Genomic DNA, 18,720 nt, shown 5'->3' on the forward strand with positions numbered 1-18,720 from the left:
TCTGTCAATGATGCTCCAGACTACATACACAGTCTCAATCTCATTCCTGCACTCTAGTTCCCCATCACTATCTACTTCCTGGACCCTTCTACTTGAATGTACCTTGGGCATCTCCAACTGAGATCCAAGCTGGGTTTGTCTTTGCTCCCAAATTCTTCTCTCCTCCTAGCTCTCTGGACATCTTTCTCCTCCATCCCACAGCTGGCACGTAAGTCTCTTCCTCAGATTGACTAGTTCCTTTCAGAATGTCTTCTTTAAGCAAAGGCTCCCACACCAGCCATGTTCCTGCCTTCATTTCTCTCTGAGCTCTGCTCCAGAGAGCAGAGCTTTCTCCTACCATATCACATCATTCTTCCCTCCCTAGAGCTCCATTCCACCCCTGAGGCAGTGAAGGGACCTTCTCACCTTTTGTGGTTTTCTGTCCCCATTAGATTGTAAGGTGGGGATTGTCTTTCTTTATGCTTCCATGGGTGTTCCCAGCCCTTGGTATAGTGCCTTTCACAGAGTAAATTCTTAATAAATGCTGGTTGACTTGGTTTCCCAGCTGTTGTAAATGGCACCACCAATCCTCTGTCACTCTGGCTCCCAATCTGTCATCCTTGACTTCTCATTCTCTCTCACCCCCCTCATATCCAAGCTGCTGCCCAGTCCTGTTGCTTCTACCTTCACACCATGTCTCAGATATGCCCTCATGTCTCCTCTGACAGAGACACCACCCTAGGGCTAACCCTTACCATCTCACACACAGACTGTTGCAGCAGCAATATTTCATCCTGCACTCATCCATCAAAGTAGGCTTCTTAAAGCGCAGGGCTGCTGTGTCACCTCCCCATCCAACAAACTCCAGCAACTCCCTAACCCCTCTAGGATTGGACATAAAATCCTTGTTCAGCATTCAAAGCCCTTCATAATCTGGCTCCTTACAACATTTCCAGTCTTTGGATGTTTTGCTTCCCTTCATGTACTCTTCCATCTAGTGATGTTGGCTTGTTATCCACCCAACGATAATCTCCCCCTTCAATGCCCATGCAAGAATGCTCTCCCTTCTCATCTCCACTCCCATGGATTTAATTATATCTCCACTCTGATGTCTAAAATCTACCTGAATCTATCTGTCTGAAACTCTTTGCTGACTTCTAATCTCATCTCTAACTGCCATTAGGACATCTCAAACTAGATGTCCAATAAACATCTTATATTCAGTATGTCCAAAACATTTTCTCCCCATTCCTGGAATGCTCTCTCTCCTCAACTCTACCTACTGAATTCCCTGGATTTCTTCAAGGCCCAACTGAAAGCCTTCTTTTACTAGAAATCTTTCCTCTGTTAATAGAAGCCTTAATTCTAGCACCTTCCCTCTGTTAATTGCCTCCTATTAATCTTGTATATAGCCTGCTTTATGTCTATTTGTTTGCATGTTGTTTTCCCCATTAGAATGTAAAGTTCTTGAGGGCAGGGGCTGCCTTTTGTCTCTTTTTTGTATCCCCTGTACTTAGCATTATGCCTTGAACATAACAGGTAGTTAATAAATGATTACTGATTGACTGGTTACTCACCTTCACACCAAACATAAGTTGCCTCTCCTCACCTAACCAAATTTTGCTCATTATTTAAGGCCCCATAATCTCTCTCTCTCTCTCTCTCTCTCTCTCTCTCTCTCTCTCTCTCTCTCTCTCTCTCTCTCTCTCTCTCTCTCTTCTTTCTCTCTGTCTCTGTCTCTCACGCACACACGTATATCCTGTAAACAACAGTGCACAAATACATTTTAGAGATAGATAAATATTCTATTACATATATAATATATCCTATTATCATCTCCCCTGCACTAACCATATTCTCCTATTTTTCCCAGCTTGACCCTTTAGTGAACCAACTCAACTCTACTCTTTCATCTCTTGGATTATACCCAGCCAAGCCACAGCTTTGGATCCCCTTACCACTTTCACCAACCCCATCTACTCTTTATCTATACTGTGACCTCCTATCCCTTGATCCCTCAGTTCTCTTCCCAGTCATGTCACTAACCACTTTGTCCTCCCCATTCTGACCCCTTAATGACCTAATTCAACTCTACCCTGTCCTCTCTTGAATCCCTAGCCCCCTTATCATATCATGTATGTGTGTATACATATATACACACACACACATATACATTTGTATGTATACACTTATACGTACATATTTGTTGGTATGTCATCTCCCCCATTAGACTCTGAACTTCTTGAAGACTCATTTCATGTTTTGGCCTTTCCTTGTTCACCTAGTGCTTAGCACAGTGCCTGTAATATACTTGGCATTTAATAAAAGCTTGTTGATTGACTGATAGTAGAGGTTCAAGTGAAGCAGAAGAGATGAGGACAACACCTCTATCTTTCTGGAAACTCAGCCCTTCTCAGTATTGCCAAGAACACCTCTTCCTTGACTGCTTCACCACTTCCAATGTTGCCAGTCTGGTTGACTAGAAGGATGGTGGCATGCCCTAGAGAAAAATAGAAAGGTCTGGAGGAAAAGTTGGTTTAGCAGGGAAAATAATGTGTTCTGGTGCAGATATGTTGAGCTTCAGGTGCCTGTGGCACATCCAGGTGGAAATATGAGGCCACCAGAGTGTTGTATTGAGGGAGGATGAGGCTCTGTGGCAGGCCACATGTCTATCATGGTTTGGAGACAACCCCATGCCATCCAGCTGCAGATATGATATTCCTTGACCTGAGGGATGACATTATAGGCAGCCTGGACAGAGGGAAGGTCCACTTGACACTGGGGGTACTGAACTGTCAGGGTTTACATCCCACTTACTGCTCCCTGACACTGCTCCCCCAGTGGGATTGCAAGGCAGGAAAACCCACCAAGGAGCTCTATGTCTCTGATAAGTACAGCCAGCATTTGGATAGCTCTTTAATGCTTCAAAGGACTTTACAGATATTATCTCATCTGAATCTTGCATCAACCTTGGGAGACCATTATGGTCCTCATTTTACATGCATTGAGAGAGACCCTACATTGTAAGTGAGAAGTGGCAGAATAGCCCCCTTTTACCCCAACCTTTTTCCAAGGGAAAGTTTAATTCCTACCAGGAAGGCAAGGAGGATGTTGGGGTCAGAAACCACTCTGCTCTCCCCAGAGATGGTGCTAGGCTGGAATTATATCTAGCTGCACCTTCAAATATTATTGACCTAAGGGATATGATTGGGTTCAAACTAACTTCTGATCATAGATGGCATCATTGTTTTTGAGGAAAGGGGAACCCAAACTCTATATCCAAAGCTTATCCCCTCCCTATCAAATAGCATTTCTACAATGAACACACATAGCAAATAGCAAAGAAATCCATTGATGCAAAACAGAAATCAGAAAAGATATACACAAGAAGACACATACCAGACAATAGAGAGTGGAGGCTTTCTCCCACTAGAACTAAATAGCTCAGTTTAACCAAGAGAGAGGGTCCTGGACCTCACCCAAATGGAAACTCCCTACAGTCTCCAGGGTAGCAAGCTGGGAATGAAGACAGCATGGAGAAAACCAGCTCCTCTCCTGCCTTCTCAGAGTCTTTTCCTTCAGTAACCTGCAGTGAGATGTGTTTCATCCATCCTTTGTCTTGAAGTTGGAAGCCAGACACACCCAAAGTGACTCCAAACCTGGAGAGACCCACGAACAACTCAAGAAGGCTGGCATTCTCCTACCCTGGACCTCTCTGTTCCACCCCACTTCTCTTGCAGGGCAAGGCCTTTACCTCCACCAGTAAGGACAGAGTCTCATAACAACACTTTATGACAAGGGTTACATTCAGATGAGGAAAATGAAGCAGAGGTTAAGTGACTTGCCCAGGATCACACAGCTAGGGAGTATCTGAGGCTGGATTTGAATTCAGGTCTTCCTGACTCCAGTCACTTCCGTACACTGGGCTACCTAGTTTCCAGGAAGGATACTATCCTGTATCTCCTCCTGATATCCCCGGGCTACCACAAGCCAAAAGTCCCCTCCATGGCTCCCAACCCCAGCTCAGTCGAGGTATTCCCCAATCTTCCATGAGAAGTAGCAACCTTCAGAGAAGGAACAAGACTTGTCCCATCCTGCTTCTTTTTTGTCCCCTGGAAAAGAGCCTTTGTGAGCCTGGAATCCATGTGTATTCACTGCCCCCTGCTCCTTAGGAAGGAAGTCCCCTCAGAAACCGACCAGGGTGTAGCCAAGATTGTGTATCACAGACAGAAATAATCCCCAGTCCCTGTCTTACAAGCTGCCTGTGATCAATGCCAGTCCCTGGAGATGCCAGCTCACAGCTTCTGCCCTGTGCGGTCCCCACCTCCCACCCCCATTCTCTAATCTGTGCCTTTGATGTGTGGGAGGAGAACACGCTGTCTCCTGCTGTCTAGGGGGGATGGGGGAAAGGGCTCCCTGGGAGAGGTTGGGAGGGGGAAGGGAGGGGAGTGCAGACAGAAGAAGATGAGAGATAGGAAGGGAGAAAAGAGACAAGGGAAGACGGAACAAGAAGATGATGTGAGGAGGGACTCAGGAGAAAAAAAGAGGAATAAGGAGAGAGGAGAAGCATGAGGAGGAGAGGGCAGGAAGTATGACGGACAAAGAGTAAGTACACATAGATGAGAGGAAAAAGAGAGTGCAGAGGATGAGAGAATGGAGAGAGGAAGAGGGATGGGAGAGAAGAAGGGACTGAGAAGAAGATGAAAGGGAAAGGTGATGAGGGAAAGCAGAGACAATAAAGCAGAGAGAAGTAAGGAGGGAGAGGAGAGAATGAGAAAAAAGAATTTGGGAGAAATATGAGAGTGAATGGTGACAATTAGAGGGAGAGGGGAGGAATGATAAAGAGAATGGAGGAGGAGAGAAGGGGCAAACAGAGATGTGAAGAGAGAGGAGAGGGCTAGCAGACAGAAAGGAGATGGAAAGGGGCTAAGGCCACAAGGACAGCCCCAGGTGTAGGGCAGCCCTCCTCACTGTAATCCTGAAAGATGGGAGAAAACTGAGCTCAGAGAAGGAGTGGTTACCCCATATTCTGACAGCCAATGTGTGGCAGAGGCAGCACATAAGGCCAGGTCTCCAGTCCCTAAGCCCACCTCTGTCCGCTGCCATCAGCTGTGTGTGGAGCATTTAGTGATTTCAACTCTTCTTCACCCACAAAACACTTGAAAAGGGTGTGTTCAGTCTTAGGGGGGGCTCAGCACATTTCTGGTGAGCAGAAGGGAGAGGCACTACTGGTGTTTCTGTCCTAATGTCACAAATGGAAGTTAGTGGATAGACTGCCAGGCCTAGAGTCAAGAAGACCTAAGTTCAAGTCTGGCCTCAGACACCTCCTGCCAGCTGGGTAACCAGAAGCAAGTCTTCCACAAAAGGGAAGTTAAAGCAGAGATATCTGTTTCTGGGTACCACCTTCTGGGAAGGACATTAATGCATTGGAGACTACTTGGAGAAGGGCTCCCACTTGGGGAGAGGACTTCAGGATCCTCTCAGGTTGGATGGGCTGGGAATATGTAGCCTGTAGAAGGAAAGACTCTAGGAGACAAGAGGGCTCAAGAGGGCTGTCTGTCACATGGAAGAGGTGTTGGCCTGGTTCTGCTTATGGGAAGAGGGCAGAGTGATTTTGGTAAACATTTTGAAGCACGTAATGCAAGCATTCTGGAGAAATCTTTGCTTGTCAGGGTATAAACTAGGAGATAGAAGGTAAAGCCAATAGGGGAAAGGGGCTTGATCCCTCTTTGGGCTCCCACTTTTGGAATATCAGTACTGAGCCTTCCACCAGAAAGTTCCTATTCCCCAATTACCTCCCTTGACTCTACTGCTGCAGAGACCTTACTCTGAGTATATATTGGAAAGCAATGACAAAACAAGGAGGGAAAGTGTTAGTGTGTGAGGCCACCTGACATGATCAAACAGCCTTGTCTCAGGCAACAAAATGACTGCCTCGTTTCGCCCTGAGAAGCAGCAGGAAAACTAGATCCACTTCAGTCCGATCTTTGGGGAAGTTTATCCAAAACTAATGTATCAGAACCATAAGATTTCCTCTCTGTTTGGCTTAGCCCTCAGCCAGGAGAAAGCCTGGACCTTTAGGTGTCAAGAACTCAAACTCTGGTCTTTCTATATCTCCATATGTCAAGAACAAACGATTGGTCCCTGACGCAGTCCTCTATTGAAAACTAAGCAATAGAGATTAGTAGCAGCTACATTGACTGGATATATTTCCTGGCAAAAAAAATTCACCAAATTAAAGGGAGAACAGAACGCACTCTAGAATCCGCAGCTCCCCTATGCAGACAGAGGCAGGGGAATGGTCCAGACTTCCTGCTCCCCCAACAGGAAAGCCAGTAGCCACCATCTCCTTGTGGCCACTGACAGCAGAACGGCTTCCCCTTGGATTCAGAGTCTCTATTTGAAGGTGCTAGCTGCCCCTCCCAGTGCGCACCAAACTCTCCCACCACTTTTCCTCATATACCGCCACCCAGCTCACAGTAATCTCAATTCCTCTCAGGGCAAGAAGAAAAATGATACATACATTCAGAAACTCATCACCTAGAACCTTCCACTTTTGGACACAGCTTTGTGGTGCCACAGGGCACAGACCACTGAACCTGGAGTCAGAAAGACCTGAGTTCAAATCTGGCCTGGGACACTTACTAGTTGTATGACCCTCGGTAAGTCATTTAATATCTGCCTGCCTCAGTTAACTCCATTGCAAAATGGGGATAAAGCAGTATCAAACTCTCAAGGTTGTGAAAATGTTTGTAAAAGCACTTGGCACAGTGGCTTGCACAAATGTGTTTTGGTGTTCAGTCATTTTTCAGTTGTGTCTGATTCTCCATGATCCCACTGAGGGTTTTCTTGGCAGAGATACTGGAAGGGTTTGCCATTTCCTTCTCCAGCTCATTTTACAGTTGATGAAACTGAGGCGAACAGGGTTAAGTGACTTGCCAAGGGTCACACAGTTAGTAAGTGTTTCAGGCTAGATTTGAACTGTGGAAGATGAGTCTTCCTGGCTCCAGGCCCCTGTACTCTATCCACTGTGCTACCTACCTGCCCCACATAGGTGCTGTATAAATGCTTATTTTCTTTGTTCCCTCTTCTCATTGTCCTCAAGAGTTTAATTTAAAAGTTTCAAACTCCATGTCACAGAGTAGTTAAATTTAACAGTTTTTATAACAAACAACTTTTAATTTGGCCAAGAAAAAAATCTCTAGAAATGAAGGCAATCAGAACAATACAAGACTATTCAACATTCACACAAAATGGGAGAAGGGAATGGAATCGCATAGTCAAAAATGAAGAGCCCAAGTTGCAGCTCAGCATGACAAATCCTGCATGCCTAAGCCTAAGCATGACCCTAAAAGGATGGACTTTAACAGAGAAGCCTGAGAGGAAACCCTGAAAAAAGAGGACATTCTAGACATGCCATGCCTTAGACTGCAGGGACTTGGGGAAGGAAATGACAGCCTTGTCTTTGGGACAAACCAGACAATGGCTCCCAGAGCATCCAGTGAGAGTTGAGCTTGGAGAACGGGGTGGGTGTGGAAGCAGAAGTGCCATCAGCTCTGGGGTAAGATGAGGGGAATCTCTTCTGATAGGCAGCCATGTCTCAGCACTCCTGTCTGCCCAGCAGATGTCCACTCCCACACTTGGCTCTGGACTTTTCTGTTTCTCCCACCTTCTACCCTTGACACTTTTGTTTCAAAGGTGGAAGGTGTGAGCCAGTCCCTCTCCCAAGTCCCATACCCCAAAGGTATGTGTTATTAAGAACATGAAAAAGTCTGATAGGAGACAGGACTGATAAAGCAATCTGGAGACAGACTGGGAGGACCAAATGCTGAATCTGTAGCCATAAGGGAAGGGGGTGTAAATCACTGGGCAGAGGATGGCATTCCTGGTGTGCTCTCTCAAGGACTGAGAGGTCAGTAGTACCTTCTCCTGAGTCTTCATTTCTCCAGCTCAAGCACAGGATGTCCAGAGCTCTCCCTTCCTTTTCCTTCAAACTCAGCTCAAGTCACCTACCGCATGGGATCTTTCCTGCCTCCTTTTCCTTCCTCCATGAGAATCTAAGCCTTTTGAGGAATGGAACTGCCTTTCTTTTGCTTATATTTATTCTTAGGACCTAGTACAGTACCTGGAATACAGTAGGTGCTTAATAAATGTGTGTTATTCATTGCAAATCTCACTGGTCTTTTGGACTGCTCCATCCTGCCACTGATTCGTGCTGAGCTTGCAATTCCCTTGGACCCCTGGATCTTTTACAGACAAGCTGCTGTCTAGCCATGCCTCCTTATCCTGCACTTGTGAAGATGCCTTTTTTGAGGGAAGGGCAGGATTTGAAGGGGAGATCAATCTGCGTTGGAGGATGGGGTTGGGCCTGGACTTAGAGGTGGAAACATGACTCTCCTTACATTGCAGCAAACATTCCACCAATGCTGTGGCCTGAGCACTGTAGGAGAGGATGAGCTATGAGGAAATCCAATCAGGGCTGGTGAGAACCTTCCCTGGCTCTGAGGAAACTGTCCTAGTGAGGGAGGAGTGGGTCAGCTGTGTCCAGACAACTGAGGGCAGGGCCTGGCTGAGGGAAGGGTCAACTCAGACATTGTCAGGAGACCATGGACGGATGGAATCGTTGTCGCTCCTGGAGGAGTTGTGCACCTTGGCTGGGGTCTCAGTCCAGGCTGGATCCAGATTCAGGAGTCCCACTGCCTCCCACCCCAGGATTTCAACCTCAGTGACCCCTACAGTCCTCATCTGGTCTGTACACACACACACACACACACACACACACACATACATACACACACACGCACGCACACACACACACTCACTCCCATGCACTAAGTCTTAAAGGAGAGGCACTTCAGACCCAGGGTTCTCTCTGGCCACGTGGTTTATTAGGATAATTATAGATTATTTATGCCATAATTACAAGCTGGATTATATGGCCATGTAATTATGCCCATATTCGATCTTTATTAACCATAAAATAGCATTTTTGTTTTTATGAGGACAGTTTTTTCAAAGATTTTAATTATTTTTAATTTTATACGAATGCACCCTAAGGCTTTTGAATGAGGAATGTGGCTCTAAAAATCTGAGAGATAAATAAACACCAAGATTTGCTTCTTTCCGGGTACCTGCAGTCTTGAGGAAACAGACCCATCATGTTTGAAGGGAAAGAAGGGTCCCTGAGGTTAGCTGTGTGGGAGGGAATGATTATTAGTGGATCCCAAGGGGAGGAGGGTCCTGTCAGAGGAGGAGCCAGGAGACCTGCGTTCCTCCTGCTACTCTCTACCTGGGGCCCTAGAAAGACAAGCCCTTTCCCCCATGGACCTCAGCTCCCTCATTTCTAAAGGAGAGGTGTGGCAGCAGGTCTAGCTCAGGCCCCCCGGGGCTGGGCAGAGGGTCTCTGGTTGATGTAGAGCAGAGATGGCCACCCAGCTCAAACCTAGGCAGCCTCCACTAGGACGAGCAGGAAGGATTAACTCAGAAGCTTCCTTTTAAACCCTCACTCCTCAGGGAAGCCATGCAATTCCTTGATGACACAGAGCCACAAAGCACCTTAGAGATCCACAAGCCCAAGCTCTCTATTCATCAGAGGCTGGGGTCAAGAGAGGGCCAGCGTCTCCTCCTGGTCACTGCTGAGGAGTCCCAGAGGAGAGGTGTCCCTGACAGGTGGTGGAGCTCCTGAGGCCACTAGGCTCCAGTCCCCTGTGGAGACAGAGCCTGAGGATGGATGGACAGTTCCCAGCCCATCTGGGGCCCTGGCCCACCCTAGCCCCTTACAGAAAGGACCGACAAGCTAGCTGTCTTTTTCTTTCTGTCTTATCTATTTTTAGAAAGCAAAGGGTGCTCAGCTGGGAAAATGCTTCCCCTGTTGTCTTATGCTGGGTGTTAGCTCTGAATCTTCAGGACCCCTGGCTTCCATCAAAAGCACAGAATCATCACAGAGAGATCCAGGCACTGTCAGCAAAGAAAAGAGCTCTGGCCAAGCAGCAGCACCTGGAGCAGGAGACACGTACTGCACTGGGTGCCAGATTGGGGCTGGCACACGCATCCATGGAACAGAGCAGAGTCTGCCCATCATGGGATCCCAGACCCTCAGGGTTGCTGCCCAGGACCATGGAGAGCAGTCAATGCAGCCCTGGCCTGAGCCAGCACCTTTATCTCATCAATAGCCCAGAGAGCCTAGCTCAGGGATGTGTGGCCCAGGCCACAGGAGCGGCCATCTCCTCTCACCACCTACATCTAGGGAGGAAATAAGCCAGTGGAAGGGGCCCTTCATGCTGGGAAGTATCTACCCTGGTGCACACAGTAGACCCTTAAGAAATGGCCCACTGAGTGGAATAAAAGCCTTAGACTTAGGAAAAACTGAGTTCAAATCTTGCTTCAAATGCTTCCTAGTTGTGTGAGGCCCAAGTCACCTGTTAGCCTCAGTTTCCTTATCCATAAACAGGGGCTAACAACACCTACCCAAAAGTTTTCAGCAAAGATTAAAGGGCTATGGAAATATGTCATCATCACTGCTGTCCTACTAGCAACCTCACTTTACAGAAGGAGAAACTGAGTCCCACAGAGGGGAAGCAATTTGACCACAGCATGGAAGGGACTGGTGCAGGATTTGAATCCAAGTTCTGACTCCCAGGCCAGCACTTTTGAACTCCATGACACTGTGCCTAAGCCCAGTGTTGTCCCACCCTCCTCACTTCTGCAATGTGGCTTTAAGAAGTCATTCTTTTCATTGTCCTCCTTCTTTTCCAGTCTCACTGGAGCATCCCTGGCCCTCCTCTCTTGACCATGCCACACTTTTATTATCCATCCCCTTGTCCCTGGCTCCCTCAGTGCACACCTTGCTGAAAGCAGACTGTCTTGGTTAGCCTCCTGTGCATCCACACCAGCGTGTCCTTCCTCCTCTAAATGGTTTCTCTTTGTCTCTTCTCAATGTCATTCTTGAGAATGTCCCAATAGTGCTGGGATGATGACCTGGATTTTACCCATGGAGTCTCCTGTGTCCTTCCTCTGAACTCTTGGAAGTCCCTCCTCAGACAGAAGGGGTTTGTCCCATCCTTCCTGGATTCCCTCTCCTTTTCTAATAAACTCTAGGAGGGAGGGATCACTCCCTGTCATTGTTCCCTTCATTTCTACCCAAGCTACTAGGTCCTACCTGATTGGAGGAGAGAAGGAGGGAGAGAGGGAGAGAAACAGGAAGAAAAGTAGAGGAAAGAGAAGGGAGAGAGAGGGGGAGATAGAAAAAGAGAGAGGAGAGGGGAGAAGGCAGGGAGGGAAAGACAGAGAAAAATGTCAGGATAATTGAAGTTCCCCATTACTCTTGCATCCTGCCTCCAAGTCAGACTTGGGATCTGCTTCCTAAACTCATCATTCATTTCCTCTTTCTGTTCCAGTGTCTGTAGTCTCCTACAGTGATAAAAATCACTTCAGTTTCTGCCTCCATTCCCTTCACCCAAAATCTCTCTGCCTTGATCTCACTCCCTCCATTTCTTCTTCCATGATGTGTCAATTTCCCCTTTACTTCTCTGGATACATTGTATTGTGTGAACACACATGTATTGTATTTAGTTGCTGCTGAGTCCTTTCGATCATACCCTACTCTTCATGACGCCATTTTGGATTTTCTTGGCAGAGACAGTGGAGTGCTTTGCGATTTTCTTCTCCAGTTCGCTTTACATATGAGGAATTGAGGCAAGCAGGCTTAAGTGACTTGTCCAGAGTTACATAGCTAGTGTCCAAGGTGGGATCTGAACTCATTTCCTCCTGACTCTAGGACTGGCATTCTGTCCACTGTCCCATCTAGCTGCCCTACATGTGTGTGTGTGTGTCTGTGCATGTAATATTCATACTTTAAGTATATACGTATATATAGTACACACATCTATAATATATAGACTTTATGTGTATATGTATATTACATGCATACTTTGCTGTATATATAGTTCACATACATGCATATCATGGTTTATTTTACTATTTATTGTGAGGACATTCTTCTCTTTTTAAATTTTGAGTTCCAGACTCTCTCTCTCCCTCCCACCCCTCTCACACCCACTGGAAAGGCAAGTCATATATCAATTATACATGTAAAATTATGCAAAACATTTCTATACTAACCACATTGGTAAAAGGCCAAAAAAATGAGAATATCGAACTTGAATTTGCACTCAGCATTCATATGTTCTCTCTAAAGGTGGGCAGCATTTTTCATCACAGTTCCTTTGGAATTGTCTTGAATCATTGTATTGATCAGAGCAGTCAAGTCTTTCATAGTTGATCACATGATGACGTTGCTGTGACTGCACAATGTTGTCCCAGTTCTTCTCACTTCACTTTGCATCAGGTCATGTAGGTCTTCCCATGGTTTTTCTGAAATCACTCCTCTCATCATTTCTTAAAGCATAGTAGTTTTCTGTCACAATCATATGCCCCAATTTGTCCAACCATTCCCCTTTTGATGAGCATCCTCTCACTTTCCAACACAAAAGAGCTATATAAATGTCCTTTTCCATTTTTTTATGTCTTTGGTATATAAACCTAGCAGTGATATTGCCAGGTCAAAAGCTATGTACAGTTTTATAGTCCTTTGGACATAGTTCCAAATCATTCTCCAGAATGGTTGCGCCAGTTCAAAACTCCACCAACAGTGCATTAACTTATTTTTCCTCATCCCCTCCATCATTTGTTATTTCTGATAGGTATGAGGTGATACCTCAGCATGGTTTTAATTTGCATTCCTCTAATCAATAGTGATTTGTATAACAATAGATGGCCTGGATTTCTTCTTCTAAAAACTACCAGTTCATATCCTATGATCATTTGTCAATTTGGAAATGGCTTTTACTTTTGTAGAATTTTCATATTTATAAATTTGACTCAGTTCCCTCATTTCCCAAGAAATGAGGCCTTGCTATAAAACTTGCTGTAAAAATTTTCAATTAGGTCTATTTTTGCTTTGTCTACAGTTATGATTGCCACTATACCCTCTTCATGTCCGAAGCATAATAGACTCTACTCTAGCCCTTCATTTCAATTCTATGTTTGTCTTTATGTCTCGTGTGTGTCTCCTATATGCAACATATTGTTGGATTCTGTTTTCCAATCCATTCTGCTATTCACTTCCATTTCATGGGTTAATTTATCCCATTCACATTCACAGTTATGATCACTGACTATGCAATTGCCTCCATCTCATTTTCTTCTGTTTACCCTTCTTTTCTCTTTTTATCCTGTCCCTCCTCAAAATTCTGTCTTATTTCTGACCACCACCTCCCCCAATCTGTTCTTCCCCTTAACATTTTCCTCCCATATCTCTTATCGCCTTCCCCTCCTATTTCCCTATTGGATAGGGTTACATTTCTATATACAACTGAGTGTGTGTGTGTGTGTGTCTATTTTTCCTTCCATCTTTGAACCAATTCCAATGAGAGTAAATTTCACTATAAAAGTTCTTTCTTGCATGCCTCCTTTATGTGAGATTTGCCCCCATTCTACCTCATCCTTTCCCCTTTTCCCAGGGAATCATCTTTATCACCCTTACATTCTTTTTTTAGAGATGATCTGTAATAGCAAGCACCCTGACAAACCCAAGATGGCCTGATAGCACAGGTTCTTAGATATGCTTTTCTGAAAGGAAAGCAACTTTTGAGGTGTCAGCAATCTTCTTTAATCACATATACCAACAGAGAAAATACAGGGAGAGAAATCAATACCAACAGAAAGGACTTCCAACTGTCTGACCATTACATACATACATAGTAACCAGAGTAAAAGAAGCACCAACATCTGGGTTTTCAAAGCCAGGGAAGAGGAGCTAGGCTCCTAACAGCTACCCAAAGTCTCATTTGGCATAGGAACTTTCTTCCAAGGAGTAAGCCCCAAAGCAAAACCTCACCTCAGAGTACACATATACTTTTCAGAGTCAGAGGGCATCACAACCCTCAGGAAGTGGCTCATTAGAAATTAACAGAAGGTGTGGGCCCTCCTACAAAACAAGCCTCCCCTAATCAAGCAACTCTCATTAACATTACATCATCCCAACAAAATCAACTCATGCCTGTGCCCTTTATCTATGTAGACTCCTCTAACAGCCCTAATAATGACAAAATTGCATCTTTCCACATAGGAATATAAAAAGTTTTATTCCATTGAGTCTTTTATGATTTCTCTTTCATGTTTACCTTTTTATGTTTCTCTTGAGTCTTGTGTCTGAATGTCAAATTTTCTGTTCAGCTCTGGTCTTTTCATCAGGAATGCTTGGAAGTCCTCAGTGTCATTAAAAATCTACTTTTCCCACTGGGTAGGTTAGTCTTGGTTATAATCCTAGCTCCTTTGTCCTCTGGAGTATCATACTCCAAGCCCTCCACCCCTTTAAATGTGGAAGGTGATAAATTTTATGTTTTCCTGACTGTGGCTCCCTAATACTTGAATTATTTCCTTCCGGTTGCTTGCAGTCTGAAATTTATGCTCTGGGCCTGAGCCCACCCTGGTGTTATAGACCTCTTCTATAGACTTCCTAAATGGTCTTAGTCTAGAAAAATGCCTTCCCTCTGACCTTTTGTTGACTCTTCCCTGCCAAAATTTGACTTGAGGTGCTATTTTAAAGTTATTAGGAGGGGCATGTGTGGAGAGTTCAGCTGGGTCTCAGCCTGTACTCTACCATCTTGGCTCTGCCCCACAGGCTTTTCTGCATAGATGTTCCACCACCATCACCCCTCAATACACTGCAAGTTTCTTAAGAGTAGGAACTAGTTCATTTTTGTCATTGTATTTTCAGTGACTAAGGCATCACTGGCCTATTGTATGTGTCTGATAAATGTGTTGGTAATGGGGGTGTGCTTTTCTGGACATATTCTAGGCCTAAGATTTTTATCACACCAGTTACGGGATATTACTTGGGATGTTGGATGTATTATGAGATGTTAGAGCTTCCTGTGTTAGAGCTACTAATTCCACAGTTTGTCCCCTATATTCTGTGCATTTTTATAGAGCAGGGATGGAGAACCTGCAGCCTTGAGACCACATGGGGTCTTCTAATCCTCAGTGCAGCCTTTTGACTGAGTTCAAGTTTTACAAAACAAATCCTTTTACGAAGAGGATTTATTCTGTGAAGGTTGGATTCAATCAAAGAGCTGCACTTGAGGACCTAGAGGGGCACAAATGGCTTTGAGGCTGCAGGTTCCCCACCCCTGAAATGGAGGCATATGAGGAGGCAGAGAAGGAAATAAGAATTCCTGTCATCTACCAAGTGTTGGGCACTGTGCTTAAAACTTTGACAAATATTACATCACTTGTACCTCACCATGACTCTGGGAAGTAGGAGCTATTATTATCATCTTTTTACAGGTGAGGATACTGAGGCAAACCGGTGAAGAGCCTTGCCCAGGGTCACAAAGTTAGTGAATATCTGAGGACAGATTTGAACCCAGGTCTTCCTGACTCCAGACCCAGTATTTATTCATTCAGATACCTCATAGCTGCCTCAATGAGTGTTAGCACTGGTTTCTTCCTTGGAATTTGTCTCCTGTATATTTCTGGATATCTTAAGTGTCATTAGGCTTCCTCTATTGGAGTGACTGCATGTGGTGTCCAGTTGGGTAGACAATCTTCCCACCACCTAGCTGCTGTAATATATACACATTTAAATTCGAAGTCTTTTTTAATGTTAGATTGACAGGTAAGCAGGCAAAGACATTCTTACTGACCCTTGTTGGGTGCACTGCATCCCCCATGAGAACCTGTAACTGCCGCCTTTCACATCATAGGCCAGAAATCCAAAGCCCACGTTGAGGTGCCCTTTGTATAATCAGATGTTCACATCTCCATCACGTTTGTCCTCTCCCACATCCTTGATCTTCATGGGCAGCCATGAGTAAAACATGACCAACGTCTCAGCCATGTTCTTAGATGTCTTGCCCATGATTTCATCACGTGAATCAGTGATTTCTACGTGACTTCAGGCATCATTGGTTCCCAAAGGAATCATCCGAAGTGGGCATGTGTCATCTGACAGGATAAGTTTTGGAGGTCCTGCCATGTCTTGGACACCTGGCTCAGGAAGACAGCAGACCTCCAGTGCCATGAGTAGGTCCACCAGTGGCATCTACCTCATCAGTCCTCAGAGGTCAATCAACTGCTTCTTCCTCAGAGTGTCTGGCAATCCCCTCTTTACAGAGAGCCTCAAATCTGCTCCTTAGGTCAAAGCCTGCCTGAGATTCTTTCTCCCCTTCCTCCATGAGGGGACATTTCTTCCCCACTCTAACTTCCTGGCACCAGTCAATTTTTACTCAGCCTCTAGAGATTCTATTTGTTTCTAAACTTTGGTTTCAAACTGAAGGCTCAGGGATGGGCTGGGGAGTGAAGAGGGGTCTCTTTGCTGCCTTCATTCTCTCTTCCAAGGAAGGAGGCTACTGTGGCCTGAAGACACACTCTTGGTGGACTACTGCTCCAATTTAAGGAATCAAGTACAAGTCTCAGCAATGAAGCTAGAATCCCTCCCCAAAGATCAATAGGAATGTTTTATAAGACCTTCCAAGACATCCTGCTTTAGGCTTTCTCTGAACAAAGCATGAACTGAAAATAAACACAGAAACAATTAAAATAAAACATTGTTAATAATCAGTAGTCTTTGTTTGGTAGCCCATATCTGACTGTAGGCCCACATTGTCTCTGTGGATGAAATTCAACTAGTGTCTCCAATCTGAAGCCTCCCAGGTCTTCTGCATTCACTATCCCCCTCAAAGCTGTCATTAGCACTAATGTCACATCTGTAAAGGTGGGGCACCCTTGACCATCAATTACAAAGCACAACAAAAACAGAAGCACCACTGTGATTCAGATCATAAATGTCACTACCTACCATCCCCAGCTACATGCCTTTCCAAGTGATGTATTAAGTCCAATTAGATTAACATTAAACCTAATTCCCATTCCATTATAATCTGGAAATCCATTAATGACATATCACCATATGAAATGTGATGTATCAAGCCTAAATTCCAAATATAAATCCAAATTCCTTGTTGGGTGGAGAGTAGGGGACAGGGCTGGGGTTACGGAGGTGTCAAGCTGAAGAAGAAAGGTTTCTGGTCCCTCCTAAATTCCCCCACCTTCCAGGTAGATGGGGCAGTCTCTATCTCCTTCTATTCCTTTCTAGAGTGAATTTATCTGGCCTCCTTCTTTGGGGGTGAGGGGTTTCCTTAAACCTCCCAAGGTATAACAAAGGGACACCTGAGATGCCCAAGGTGATTGCCTTCAGAGGTAATAATTAGGGCTCCTTTTTTTCTAAACCTTCTCCTTTCAATTAAAGCTGTATACTCATGCCACAGGCTTTGTGGCTATCCCTTCCTTCATGGAAATTCTGAGGCACAAATCTATAAATTCTCTTTCATTTAGATCCTGAGCCCCCAGCTGGGAAAAATTCCAACCTTTTCCTACAGAGATACAATTTCCACTCTCTCATTTTCTCTTTCACCCTGTCCCATCTCCCATTGCCCAAAAGAAAACATATCCAAATCAGAAGACACTGTGGTCCACCATACTTTCATCTTACTCTGTCTTCAATATGATTTAACAGAAATGCTAACAAACCTGAAAGAACAGGTAGGCTCTCCCGGGCTGAAAATGTCCACATGGACCAGTCAGCTGCATCCCCAGTGGGTTTATCTCTTTGGCCAAGGTGGGCTCTGGACTCATCAGCTAGAGGGTGGCATCCAGTCCTGGAAAATCACTTGCCACAGCTCAGGTGATCCCCAAGATGCTGCCAATGACCTTTCCTAGATGGAAATTCTACCATCTGTGAAACAATACTAGAAAATCTCTAAAAGTCTCTCCGAATCTCTGGAATCATCTCTTCTAGAATAATTTCCTTTCTGATATTTCCCATCAGCTGCAAAATGCCCTTCTTTTTTCTTGGTGTGATGGTCTTTTCTCCTGTGGACAAAAATGAGCCAAGCGGTCCATGCCTACAGGCTGCTTTAAGGAAATTGAAGTAGACAGAGATAAGCAACTTGCCCAGGGTCACCCAGCCAGGACATGGCTGAAGCCAGCTGTATCTCAAGGTGCTGCCCTGACTGACTCCCACAGTCCTATATCATGTTTGCCTGCATGCTTGTACCTTTCTTGGTCTTGTCTTAGTCATGGGGCCTCAGAAGGTGAGTTAGGAGAGGTTTCAGCTCAGTCCATAGACCAATGGAATTACCAGTCAGAGGTACCTGATAAGAGGCCTTCTAATCAAGGCTTGAAAATCATACCCTCACATTGCTGCCTAGCCAGCTCACTTTGGAACAGCTTTCAACATTATGGAATTCCCTGGCATGCAGCCTAAAACTTCCATTTTGTAACTTAACGTCTGACTCTGTGCTTGGCACACAGTAGGCTCTGAACTAGTGCTTTTATCCATTCTACCCAGTGGTCCTGATTCTGCCCCTGGAGCCAAGGCAGTGGCCCTTCCAGTACCCAGAAGCTGAACTTTTCGGAATCAGGTGAAATTTGTGTTGAAAAAGAGACAAAATTGGAGAAACAGACAGATGAGTGAATTATTACCTGGGAACTCCAAAGCTCAAGGATGGGTGGTGGAAATTCTTGGCTCAGGAGTGAGCAAAGAAACCCCCTAGAAGCAGGGCTGGGTTAAGCCCATGAGCAGACCAGGGGGAATCCTCAGCTCATAAAGAAGCTTGGAATGGTAAGCCCAGGATCTAGAGCAATTGTAATGGAATAAGGAGTTCACTTCTTCCTGGA

This window comes from Notamacropus eugenii, chromosome 1, assembly GCF_028372415.1.
Source record: "Notamacropus eugenii isolate mMacEug1 chromosome 1, mMacEug1.pri_v2, whole genome shotgun sequence".
In the NCBI taxonomy this organism is placed as follows: domain Eukaryota; kingdom Metazoa; phylum Chordata; class Mammalia; order Diprotodontia; family Macropodidae; genus Notamacropus; species Notamacropus eugenii.